We start from the raw sequence: 12,407 nt of genomic DNA, 5'->3' as shown, positions 1-12,407 counted from the left end.
CCATTCTTTCAGTTCAGGGTTAGATTTTCAGATGGTTTTAAGATCCAGTAGTTATTTGAGCCCAAATAGTTAAAGCCCATAACTTGGTGAACACCCTGAGTAAGCATGTGCGGCACCTGTCCCATAAGTATGCCACTGATGACCCAACCCAGTCATGCAATCAGTGTAACACACTTGTAGGACAGGTGTCACACAATGATTGTGTGCGTCCCCTGTATGCTTACTAAGTGTGCCTACTTGGTAATCCGGTCTGGTCTATTATACAACTATAGATGTCGCTAATGACCACTCGGCATCCTTCTGCGAAGGTCCAGGTCCGGGACTTGTAGGTCAGTGGATTTATGAATAGGATAGGACAGTAGGGGGTGATCATGGGCTGGGCCGGGCTTGTATATATTCGGGCTGGGCTAGACTGAAAATGATCATCCCTACTGGGCAGTCCGTTGACAATGACACCCTAACCGGTTACATCTATTTGCTGGCCCATGAAGTTTATGATGGAGCTAGACAGGGTCTGCTCGAGTGCATTCCTAGAGGCTAGGACGAAGTTGATCAGATAGCAGTCCCTCCATAATTTGATCCCGATTTTTTTTTTCCCTTCTTTGGACCCAGACTGGAACCAGATGGCTCCAAGCTATATCGTGAAATTACATGTCTTTGTTCCTTTTTCTTTGGTTTAGGATTTACTAATTACTTACTCCATATATAGGGCCTGCCTACGACATCTAGATTCTAGAGGTCGTTTTAATATGTTTATTGCTGTGCATGCAACGCATGGATATATCTGTCTTGATGATACGAGTGTGTGAGTGGTGGTTAGTTACTAATAGCTAGCTGTCGGTTACAAGTAAGGTGTGAAGGCGGGATTCGCTCCTCAATTCTCTCATCTCAAGTACGAAGCCGATCGAAGCCACTTACTTCAGTTACTTGTACTTGGGCATTGCCAGCAAATAAGATGCTCTCTCTCTGTCTCTCTCTCTCTCGATATGTAGGTTGGACACACATGCTGGAGAGTGACTCCTTATCATGTTCTAATGTAATGTGAACGAACCCTCTGATTTCCGTCTATAGGGGCTTTGTTTTTTCTTTTTTGCTTGCGTGGCTTGAGAAGATTGGTGGTTGAAGAAGTATGTTAAGTGGGGAACACATGGACCCTAAGTCCTGGCTACCACATGCTTAAAGAGCCCTTTATAATATTACATTTAATTTAGTGCTGCTGAAATCTGAACTGATGATCCTGCATGCCCTCCACTATGTGTGTTAATGTTGGACATGAGATGACAGCTCCAACTCCAACTCAAACTCCGAAGAATGAAGAATGGTTGAGAGAGAGAGAGGATCAAACAATCAAACGCAATTATCTTGGTCTTGGTTCAAGTCAAGAGGCCAGAAAGTAGAACAACTCCTCCCACTCGAGGAGGCTCTTTTAAATTTCAATATTCAAATATATACATCGCGGATCAAAGTGATTGACTCTGTAACACCATTATGTGTTGAATATAATGATCAAGAGTGGGGCACTGGCGCATAGGGCAGAGGGGGAACCAGCCATGTGCCACTCTTTCATGTTTCTGGGTGCTTCATCAAATATCTTAATCAAATATGCACTCCAGATAGACAGGAGGCAAATCCAATCAATTCACGCGTAGGGTATTTTGGCGCTTACTCTGCATTTACTGTAGTATCATGTGTGAGTAAACGTAATACAATAAAACATCCTAGTCTGTAGTGCGCTGGCGTTGGTTCTCTTCTCTCCAGCCTAACTGGAGAGAGAGAGAGAGGACTGGACTCCATACTCAAGCTGCATTAATTCATATCCCTTTGGGTTCTCTCGTCCTATTCGTTTAGAATCACGTAATGCTAGTCGTACCTCATAAAACGTGATGGGTGATGGCTACTACTTTGATCTGATGCCAACAGAAGAGCTAGCGTTGAAATAAGAGATGGCCCCCGCCACTCTTGGTGACTGGTGGACGTCTTCAGACTTGGGAGTTGGGACCTCCGCCCACGGATAAACCGACCATACCAGTGGACACGTCGTAACGAAGATTCCAATGGAGCCAAAGTCCAAAATGGGTGACGCCAGAAAAAGAGAGATGCGAGTGTAGGCTCCACCCATCTTTTTATTCCTTGCCGGCCCCTCTCTCTCTCGGAAAAAGCAGAGCAGGTAGGTATGAAAAAGCGTTCAGCGAGAGGGGGGTAGACGAGACGAGTTTCCGAATCCAGACGAAGCTGACGAAGCAGAAACTTATTTCGGTTTGGATAAATCCGCTTCTCAGTTCTCTCTTTTCCGAGATTTGATTTGACATGATGTATCTGTGTTGGGTTCACTACCCACGGGCGGATGAGCCTCGTCACTAATCGGTTTGTCTGATGAACCTGATGGCTGTTTCAGGGCAGGGGCTGATAATAACTCCAAATATTAAGGAAATAATAACGAAAACACTCCCTGAGTTCAAGGAAATAATCGGTTCCCAAACTTGGTCTTTGACATGGTTCTACTAATTGGCCTTTCTTGCTGACTGTATTTTCTGGGTTGTAATGCTGAATAAATTTTGCCGGATTAGACTTCAAACCCCTATATCAGATGGGAGATGGGGAAGTGGGGAAGTAAATGAAAACACTTAAAATCATGTTTCAGAGGAGAGATTAAAAGGGTGTTTGGTTCCGTTTAAGTTTATTCAGTAAATGTTTATTGATGGTATCATATAGCGTCATTTCATCATTTTCTCTTTCTTGCTTTTTTGTATACATAGAAAATGTAAAAAGTAAATTTTGATTTATGTGTATGCCAATCGTTTCCACAAATGGCTAGGCATTTATTCACTGTTACATTGAAGTAGCGTCTAATGGTGCTTAGTTGCCATAAACGATTGCAATTATTGCATTTCTCGGTTTTACCAGCAAACAAAGTACAAACGTTTATTCAATAAACACAAACTGAACCAAACACATACTAAGGGTGTGCACAATTTGAGTGTGTGTTTTGTTATGTAGACGTTTCACATTTATCAAAATGACGTTATGTCATCACCAAACCATCATTTTTCTCATCATGTTAATCCATATGCATTGAAATTCATAAAAGTGGATTTTGATTTATGTGCGCAAGTGGGAAAGCTTCATTTTAATGCTTCCCCAACCGTTGGACATTTATTTACTGTTCATTTGGTGTGATGCCTAGTTGTCAATAAACGGTTTATCAAGTATTTTTTTTTTTGATTTTGAAGATAAATAAAGTGCAAACTTTTATTTAATTAACGGAAGCTATACCAAATACATACTAAATAATTTCCACTGCATAGGTTGAGGTCGTTTGTCAAGGCGGACTCCTTTCAAACTTCAATAAATTCTTAACGTAGGCCCAAGCAAGTCGAACATTGGATAATATATACAACAAATATTTTAGGACTATTTGTGATTTTGTGTATTGGAGGGGGCTCTCCATCTATCCCAATCCTTTAAACCATTTCCCCTATCTTTTAGAATTAGGAAATTAAGGCTCAGTTTGGAAGTAGTAGTAAAGTGCAAAACCTTGTATTTTATACTATTTTGTATGTATCTGCATTGTATATACATGTATTCGTACTCCTTCCAAACTGAGCCTAAAATAAAGTGGTGTGTGAAATCTCACCCTTAGGTTGTGTTTGGTTTGAATTTCTTACCTTTTTCTTCAATCCAAACACAACCTTTGGTAATTTTTCATGGTTTCTACTTGCAAAAGGAAGTCTAGATTTGCTCTCATAGAACGTACCTTGACACACATTGAGAATATCTCCTATATTTATATATTATCATTTATGGGAAAATATTCTTAATACATGACTGCAATGTGTTGTGAGGTTGTTGTGAGGCATGCTCTTTGTCTTTGAAGAACAAATCCAAATTCCCAGAAAAGGAAACTATTTCTATTATCGCCATTTAATTGTTCTTTCAACCCTCATACTTTTGTTAGTTTTTATCATGTCCTGTCAAATATGTGTGTTTCATTTCTTTCTTTTTTTTCCCTATATAAGCACACATATAAAATGGAAAATTTAGAAACAAAATTGTATATAACATTCAAAAATTTACCTTCTTATATTTATTACAAAAACTAATTAAAGAAATATTTCTTGTATTAGATACCACTTTACCTAAAAAACAGTTCTGATCAGATAGGCACAATATTGTAAGCACATTCAATGAGCACTTGAAAATATTTTGACACTCGTCCCTTAAAATACCCTCAATTCACCCTTAAGAAAGATTAAAACCCACTTTTAACACTTATCAAAATATTTAGTAAGTGCTCATTTAATGTGCTTACAGGTTACTTATGTTGTACCTAATAGATCGGGTCTCCCTAAAAAAGCCCACCACAACCTATCAACGGAAGCAGAAAAACAAAAAAAAAAAGTATTAAAACAATTAAAGACTCTCATCATTAAAGACAAAATATTCGAGTCCGGATTTAGTGAACTCTTTGGTTCACGGGGCATGTGAACCCTCCAATAGGAGGTGTGCACGTGGCCCTATTCGGGGATTGCTATTCCGCTAATGTAATGAGTCTGTTAAGGTTGTCAGTCCGGTTCAATTAGTTAGGTAAAAATAAAACCCGAGCCCCGTATCTTTCTCCTCATTCATTTGAATTCTCTTTCCCTACTTTTATTTTCACCCGAGCCGTAGCTCAAGAGCAAGAGACCAACAGCGGCGATTTCAATGAGTCCGATGGCATGGAGCCAATTGGTGACAAGAATTAACTGGCGGTAAGTATCCACCCTCCTCATTTTCCTTCCAAACCTGTTATTCCTCTCCAATATGACATTTTTGTTTTCTACATACCATCACTGGTATCAACCGACAACAAGTGTAAACCGACTGTACTCATCAGTCTTAATTGTTATAAGTTCTAACATTGAAAATCTAACAAATTTTGTCTCAACTGTATTTCTTTAACACCCAGATAAAAGGTTTGATAAAAAAAATGGAGAAAGCAAGCTATTATTCGATGGGAATACTTGTTTTGATAAATAGATTGACCATTTTAAGCTTTTGATCAATCTACAACGTGAAAACCCATAAGTCAGACCTTGTTCTTCCCAAGATGTGGGTCATTTTATTCTGGCATCTTCACAACTCACAAGACTTCCACTCCTGTCCTAGTGCTGTTGGAACTTTGAACTAGAATTGCAAGAACAGCTTAACACACAGTTGGAAATCGGAACTATATTGTTGTTTCCCGATTTAGAGAGAGAGACCATCTAAATTACTCCATGGGTAATGAAAGTAAACTCTTTATTTATTCATAATAGAAAATCTCATAGAAGGCCAGAGGATCCAAAAAAATGTAAATAGAAAAATAAGAACTCCATTAATTAATGTATCAGGGTCGCATTATATCTGATTACTGCATCAGATACTGCCATGGAGTGGGTTTTTGCTAAGCAATACCCACATGAAATCCGGAAAACTCCCGTGCCTCCGAGCCTTCGACAATTGGCATCTCTCATATTTCATTCAAGATTGGGTTCCGACCGACCACGCTGAAGGAACTACCGTTGTATGGTCAACTGACAAACGCATAGATGAGAGTCATCAGAAGGCTGAACTTGTTCTATTGCAAAGAAATGGCATAGAGCCCTTGAGCACGCCCCATGAGGGTTGAATTTATATCGGGTGTTGTCCATCATATCACGTAGATTGATCCAAATGAGGATGCAATTGGATCAAAGCATGATGTTGGATAGCTGACGATAAACGCGCCAACCCAATTGCTGGTTTACACTTGTTTCTGGTTGATTCCATGCCGTTAGAGCTCAATGAAACAGAAAAATCGTCATCGGTGGTCTATAGAAAGGAAGAACAACAGATTGGAGAGGAATAACAGGTTTAGAAGGAAAATGAGGAGAATGGATGCTTACCGCCAGTTGATTCTTGTTGCCGTTTGACTTCACGCCATCAGACGTTGAAATCGCTGCACACCACCCTCTGGCTCTTGAGCTAGGGCTTTGCCGCTTTGGTGAAACTGAAAATGCGGAAAGAGAGTTCAAACGAATGGGGGGAAAAGATTTAAGATAGGGCTCGGGTTTTGTTTTTATCTAACCGGTTGTCGGTTGAACCGGATTGACAAGATTTAACAGACTCGTTATATGAACGGAATAGCAATCTCTGAATAGGGCAACGTGCACACCTCCTATTGGAGGGTTCACGGGAAGGGTCCACTGAATCCCACTACTCTTTCTTCATTTCATAGTGCTCCTATTTCATTTGGCATGTACGTATGATTCCTAGTTCATTTCATACGATTGAATTTGTGATGTTGTAGGATGTGTTTCACATAAGATTTATCGAAATTTAAACGGAGTTTATTATGGATATTTTACATTTGTTGAAAGCAATTTAAGGCCAAAGTTTTGCATGAATGAAGGGTAGGAAGAGGATGGTGGAGGCTTTTTATGGGCTGCAAAACTACTCCTAGATCTCTCATTGGAGCCTCTTAGTGCGACTTGGCTATTCCTGTGGTTCAATAATAGTCTTGCTTGACTCCATAATAATTGAATGAGCTTATGCTCAACTTTTTTGTGTATAGTGTTCTTGACATCTATTTATTCTCTCTCACTGAATTAGGTCGTCCATTGGCTTGCTCTTACTAGTTCTACACACGATTCTTAGAGCTTTAAGCCCATAAAAATCGCATGGGAAGTGAGACCAAAATCTGATTGTCCTGGGGATTGTTTGTCGTTTTCGCACATGCATTGTTGGAAGTACCTACAAATTACAAATTTAAGCAAAACAGCAATAGCATATGAAGCCAAATGGAGAAGAAGTACACAAACTATAACATTTATCCATATCTTCTTCAATTAATTGAAGTTGAGTCTTTTCTTAACTATGGACTTTATCTATAATATATGCATGGTTGGAGATTCTATCTGGAACTGTCAAAGCATAATTGATGATCACAAGATTGTCTGTGATTTCCCTGCTCGGTCTCATATGCAAATGTGGAATTTTGTAGTAGTAATTAATTGTTTTGGGAACAATTAATATTGGTGTATGAAATTCCAATTAACATGGTACAGATACTCATATGGTATTATGGTTATCTAAAACTCAATGTGGACTTACTGTATTTTATTTGTGCTCATTTAAAACCAAGGCTCAAAGTCTGGATATTTTCAATATGAAAATTTAATTCACATATTTATTTCAATCAGTATTCTTTTAATATGTATGTATACATGGGTGTGAAGGATATATAAATATTTTGAAAGCATTTATATCTACTTTTTTTTTCCATTTTTTGCAGTTTTTCTTACTTTCTTTTGTTTTAAAAATATAAAACATTAACTATTGTTTATCTTGATTAGATTAATAAAGTTGTACACTATTAGAGAGAGACCTTTGGGTTTTCCATGGCCTCTTACTTTAATGCATGCTATTATTACATTTAAAAAGATATATAAGAGAGAGAGACCTTTGGGTTTTCCAATGCTTCTTATTTTAATGCATATTATTATTACATTCAAAAGAGAGAGAGAGAGAGAGAGAGAGAGAGAGAGAATAGTAATAATATAAATCAAGGTTTTTAAGACCGAATATGACAACGTACCGGTCAGAGGTCCGGTTCCTAGGTCGAATGATTCGATCATTCGAACCGAACGGACGACCTGTTCTGACAAAAAAAAAGGCCAAAAACATTGGATGATTCAAACGGTTTGACCGCCCGAGTCAGCGGTTTGCTGACCAAATCAACGGTTTTAGGCAAAATAAAAGTTTTGGGGTAAAACGAAATCGATCACCTAATGCAATTTTCGGTTTTTCCGACCTGGTTTGATTTTGAAAACCATGATATAAATCAAATAATATAAATAGGTTGAGGTTAAACAATAAAAAAAATTATTAATTTAAAAATCCACTAAACTTTCACTAAAAATAAATATTAACAAAACTTAGTAAATATTAAAAATGTGTTACAATTTCACTTAAAAATCCAACTTAATAAATGCCAATAAAAATAAGAAATTTAAATATAAAAATATTAATTGATAGTTTTAATAATATTATTAGATAACTTATGAGTTGAGACCTTAATAAACTCTAATAAAAGTATTAATTGATAGTTTTAAAATACCATCAATTAATTAAAAATCCAAAAAATTATGAAAAACCTAAACATAATTAAAATAATAAAAATAATTATAAAATATTGAAAATTAACAATATTTTATATTAATAAGGGTATTTACTAAAAATAATTAAAAAGTACAATTAATAGTATTTTATTATTAAAAAATACCCAAGCCAAAAAATATTGAAAAATATAGAAATTTAGTTGTATATTTTATTAACTATGGTATTTATTTAGTTATTTAAATGATGAAATCACTAATAATTATTGAAAAATACTCGTATGCAAAAATTACTGAATAATATTGAAAAAACACCAAAAATTAATTAAAAATACGAAAATTCTAAAAACCTGAAGCTTAATTAAAATACTAAAAATAATAAAAAAGATAAATTAATTGTATTTTATTGCAAAAAATACTAAATAATAATGAAAAATAATGTATTTTAATTTTTAATAGTAATATAGTTAACAATAATTATTTTTAAACTATAATTAACAATCATTATAATTTAAGCTATAAATAGTAGAAAATTACATTTAATTACCAGAAAGTTATATTTAATTACTAGAAAGTTACACTTAATTAGTTTTAGCCAAGAAATTAGAAATATTTTTGAAAATATGATAATTTCCAAAAATTACTATATTTTAAATAAATATAGTAATTTAATAATTACAATACTTTAATAGTTAATAATATTCTAATAATTAATAATAAAAAAATAACAAATCATTTATAACTTAACCTAATCCAATTAAATCTATAAATTTGCAGGCTCGAGCAACTATTTTCTTTTGAGTTAGGTCTAGATGAGATATGCACCATTCCCACACATTATCAGGGATAATCTGATCTAAAGTCTAATTGGGTATCAAACTTTTGGAGTCCAATGATGGCTTTAGTGGATAGGGACAACCCCTAATAAGCTCAACTTGGAAGTTATATGCATATATGGTAAATATTATTATATTATATTTAAATAACAATTTTTATATTAACACGAGCCTCTTTATCAATAGAAAATGTGCAAGCCCAAGTCCTAGCCCGGCCCGACCATCAGGCCTAGATCTTGAGCCCGAGCCCAGCCCTTATATAAAGCCCGAAGCTCAAGCTTGATATGTACACAAAATGTCTTATTTTTAGTATACTTTAATAAACTAATATTATATTAATTTAGTAATAATTTAATAAATTAATAAAGTAATTTATATATTCTAATAGTAAATTGATATTTATTAATAATTTAGGAAGCATATATATATATATATATATGTATATATATATTGTATTTATTATATATAACATAAGTACTTTTTTATATATGTAATAGTATCAGGCTGGGCTTATTTGAGAAAGCTTGAGCTCGAGCTAATGAGCTTGATATTTTGTCCAAGCCTGAAAAATAACGGGTCAGGCCAGGCCAGGCCGTCGGGGTACGTGGCCCATGAATAGGTCTAATTATATATATAAACAATTGTATACATTAAAAATCATATGAAATAAAAATTTAAACATCTTTTTCAATTTTTTTTTATAAAAATGGACCTCTCATAGCGTGGCCCGGTCCACGGCTTGACCTGGCCCAAGGCTTGGCCCAGCACAACCCGATTTACACCTCTACTTGAACCTACCCTATACTGGGGATGGGGCGAAAAATTCAAGGATTCCCCATCCTTCATGAGGAGTGGAGTGCCTTGCCCCTTAACGCGTCCAACATTGAGGTGTGGTTGCCTTGCTTTGGACCCGCCTGACGCTAGGGACAGGACAGGGATGGGGTAGAGTGTCTTGACTATGGGGCAGGGACAGGGATGGGGTGCCCCACCCTGAACCCACCCCGTTGTCATTCATATATAATTGTTAATTATTAGTGAAATTAATAAAAATGTTAACTTTTGTAATTATTTTTATTTATTTAAAGTTAATCATAATTTTATTTAAAATTAATAAAAATAATAACAATTATTAAAATTAATATAAATTATTAATAAAGCTGATTTTATTAAAAAATATTTGTTCATATTAAATTAACAATAATTATTTTCTGTAAGTCAACATTAAATGAAAATACAATTATTAAAATTTTAGATATTAACAAAACTTTGAATACTTTTAGTTAATTAACGACAAATTTTAATTATTAATTTAATATTAATTAATAATAAATAAAATTATTAAGTCTTTTAGATTTTCCCATGCATCACACGGGTCCCTGCTAGTCTAAAACTAAAAAGTAAATATTTTCTGATAATTAAGTTTACCATATTCACGCTGCTCATAATTTTGATACAAGTAGCAGAGCCTTAGCAAATGGAATTATCAAACTTTTTTTATTACACTTTTTGAAAATGGGAATTTTTTCATGTAAAAAAATCTATATTGTACAAATGTTTATTAAGCACTAGTGGAATGGCCCATGCGATGCACATGGTATTTGATATTGATGGTGATGTATGACAATACTTTTATATCTCGGGCATAGATGAAAGTTCACATGATGTTCAAGTCCTAAGACAATTATATAATACATAAAAAAGACTATCCTTACAAAATGCCAAGATATAAATTTTATAATATGCATATAATGTTGGTTGCAAATGCATCAGATTGAAACATTAATGCACCAAATCAATGATAAAATTACATTCAACAACATTATTAACAAATACAATTCATCCTAATGAAAACATAAAATTTATGGAGAATAGGAGATGCCACTCTTAACCGATCTCCTATTTTGTAATAACTTAAAACCTATGAAAATAATTACTATTAATGGTTAGAAATAAACAAAGCTATTATGTTAATTTACACAAGTAACTATTGAATAGTAGAAGTCATTATCTAATATGACTATTAAATGACTTACATTTAAGCCTAAAAACATTTTCTTCTTACTTTTTAACTAAGAGGAGATAAAGAAATTAATTGGAAGCAAAATTTATCAACCAACCACTAAAATAACATGTATGCAAACACCCTCTAGGCATGTTGAGCATCTCCACACATTTGACCAAGAATAAAACAATTGAACAATTCATAATGTGTCACAGTGTTGCATACGACCGAGGACATGAGCTCTATGCCCTACTTAACAACAACACACATGATAACATACAATCCTAGTGGCCATATGCCCTTATAAAACTTGGGCCTAATTAACAAACATGTTCAGGGCCCATGGAATGAAGTTTCTATGTCTTCATTTTTCTGTAATTTATGGTTTTCTTTGTTTTTTGTAATTTTTGTTATTTCCCATCTTTTATGATTTTCTAAATTTCTTGTATTTTTCCATATTTCTTTGTTTTTTGTAATTTATATTACTTTCTTTATTTTTGTGTTTTTTTATAATTATTTTGTAATTTTTAATTTTTTCTTTAATTTATGTTATTTTCTACATTTTATATCTATTTTTATATATTATGAATTTTTTATAGTTATATTTTTCTAGAATTGATGTATTATGTGAAAAATTAATGGGTTGGGTTATGGTAGGTTTGGGTAGAACCCAAAATGGGTCATTAGCGTGTTGGTGGGTCAGGTTGAAGCTCAACCCAAACCTAAGTACCTAACCCACCCAATTTCTTTTTAGAAAAGACAATGATTTTCTTTCTTTTTTTTTGCCAACAACTATCAATCACCCCTATATATAATTAGGATATGTTGGAATGACCAAAAAACTAAGGGGTTGAATTAGTATGAAAAACCAGGGTCTTTTGACCACACTAACTGAATCATTCTCATTTTTTATATATGGTAGTAGATATAAATTTTTATTTCATTCTACAATTTTTTGTTCATTTTTCTATAATTTATGGTTTTCTTTCTTTTATGTAATTTATTCTTTTCTTCAATTTTTATGATTTTATATATATTTTTGTAAAATTTCTCTCAGTTTCTTTGTTTTTTGTAATTTATATTATTTTCTTCATTTTATGTGTTTTTTCATAATGATTTTGCAATGACATATACAATGGGAAAAAATAGAAAGTTGAGGGTAAAGTTGGAAAGTAAAATCAGGGTGTTTTGACCAAACCAATTGCAACATTCTCATTTTTTTTAGTATGGTATAGATATAGAAATTTCTACGATTTTCTATATTTTGTGTAAATTTTCTATGTATTTCTTTGCTTTTTTTTGTAATTTATTTTGTTTTCTTCATTTTATGTTTTTTCATTATTATTTTGCAATGACAATATATACAATGGGGAAAAATAGAAAGTTGAGGATAAAGTTAGGAAGTAAAACTAGGGTGTTTTGACCAAGCCAATTGCAACATTCTCATTTTTTAGT

At 33.8% G+C, this 12,407-nt stretch overlaps 1 long non-coding RNA gene across 2 annotated transcripts; it reads right to left on the bottom strand.

Annotated features, from left to right (window-relative positions):
* Window positions 1-5,260: 5,260 nt before the first annotated feature.
* LOC148803656 (uncharacterized) lies at window positions 5,261-6,341 on the bottom strand. Of its 2 annotated transcripts, none has more exons than XR_016081354.1 (2): window positions 5,904-6,341; window positions 5,261-5,829 (listed from the first exon to the last, which is right to left on the bottom strand). It is a non-coding gene; the product is annotated as an uncharacterized LOC148803656 (long non-coding RNA). The 2 variants fall into 2 exon arrangements; XR_016081355.1 differs by having other exon boundaries at window positions 5,261-5,773.
* Window positions 6,342-12,407: the final 6,066 nt, after the last annotated feature.

The sequence above is a fragment of the Nelumbo nucifera genome, chromosome 1 (assembly GCF_055504915.1).
Source record: "Nelumbo nucifera cultivar China Antique chromosome 1, China Antique-T2T, whole genome shotgun sequence".
NCBI classification, from domain to species: domain Eukaryota; kingdom Viridiplantae; phylum Streptophyta; class Magnoliopsida; order Proteales; family Nelumbonaceae; genus Nelumbo; species Nelumbo nucifera.
Note: the sequence above shows the minus strand (reverse complement) of the source record. Positions and strands in the feature narration are given on the sequence as shown.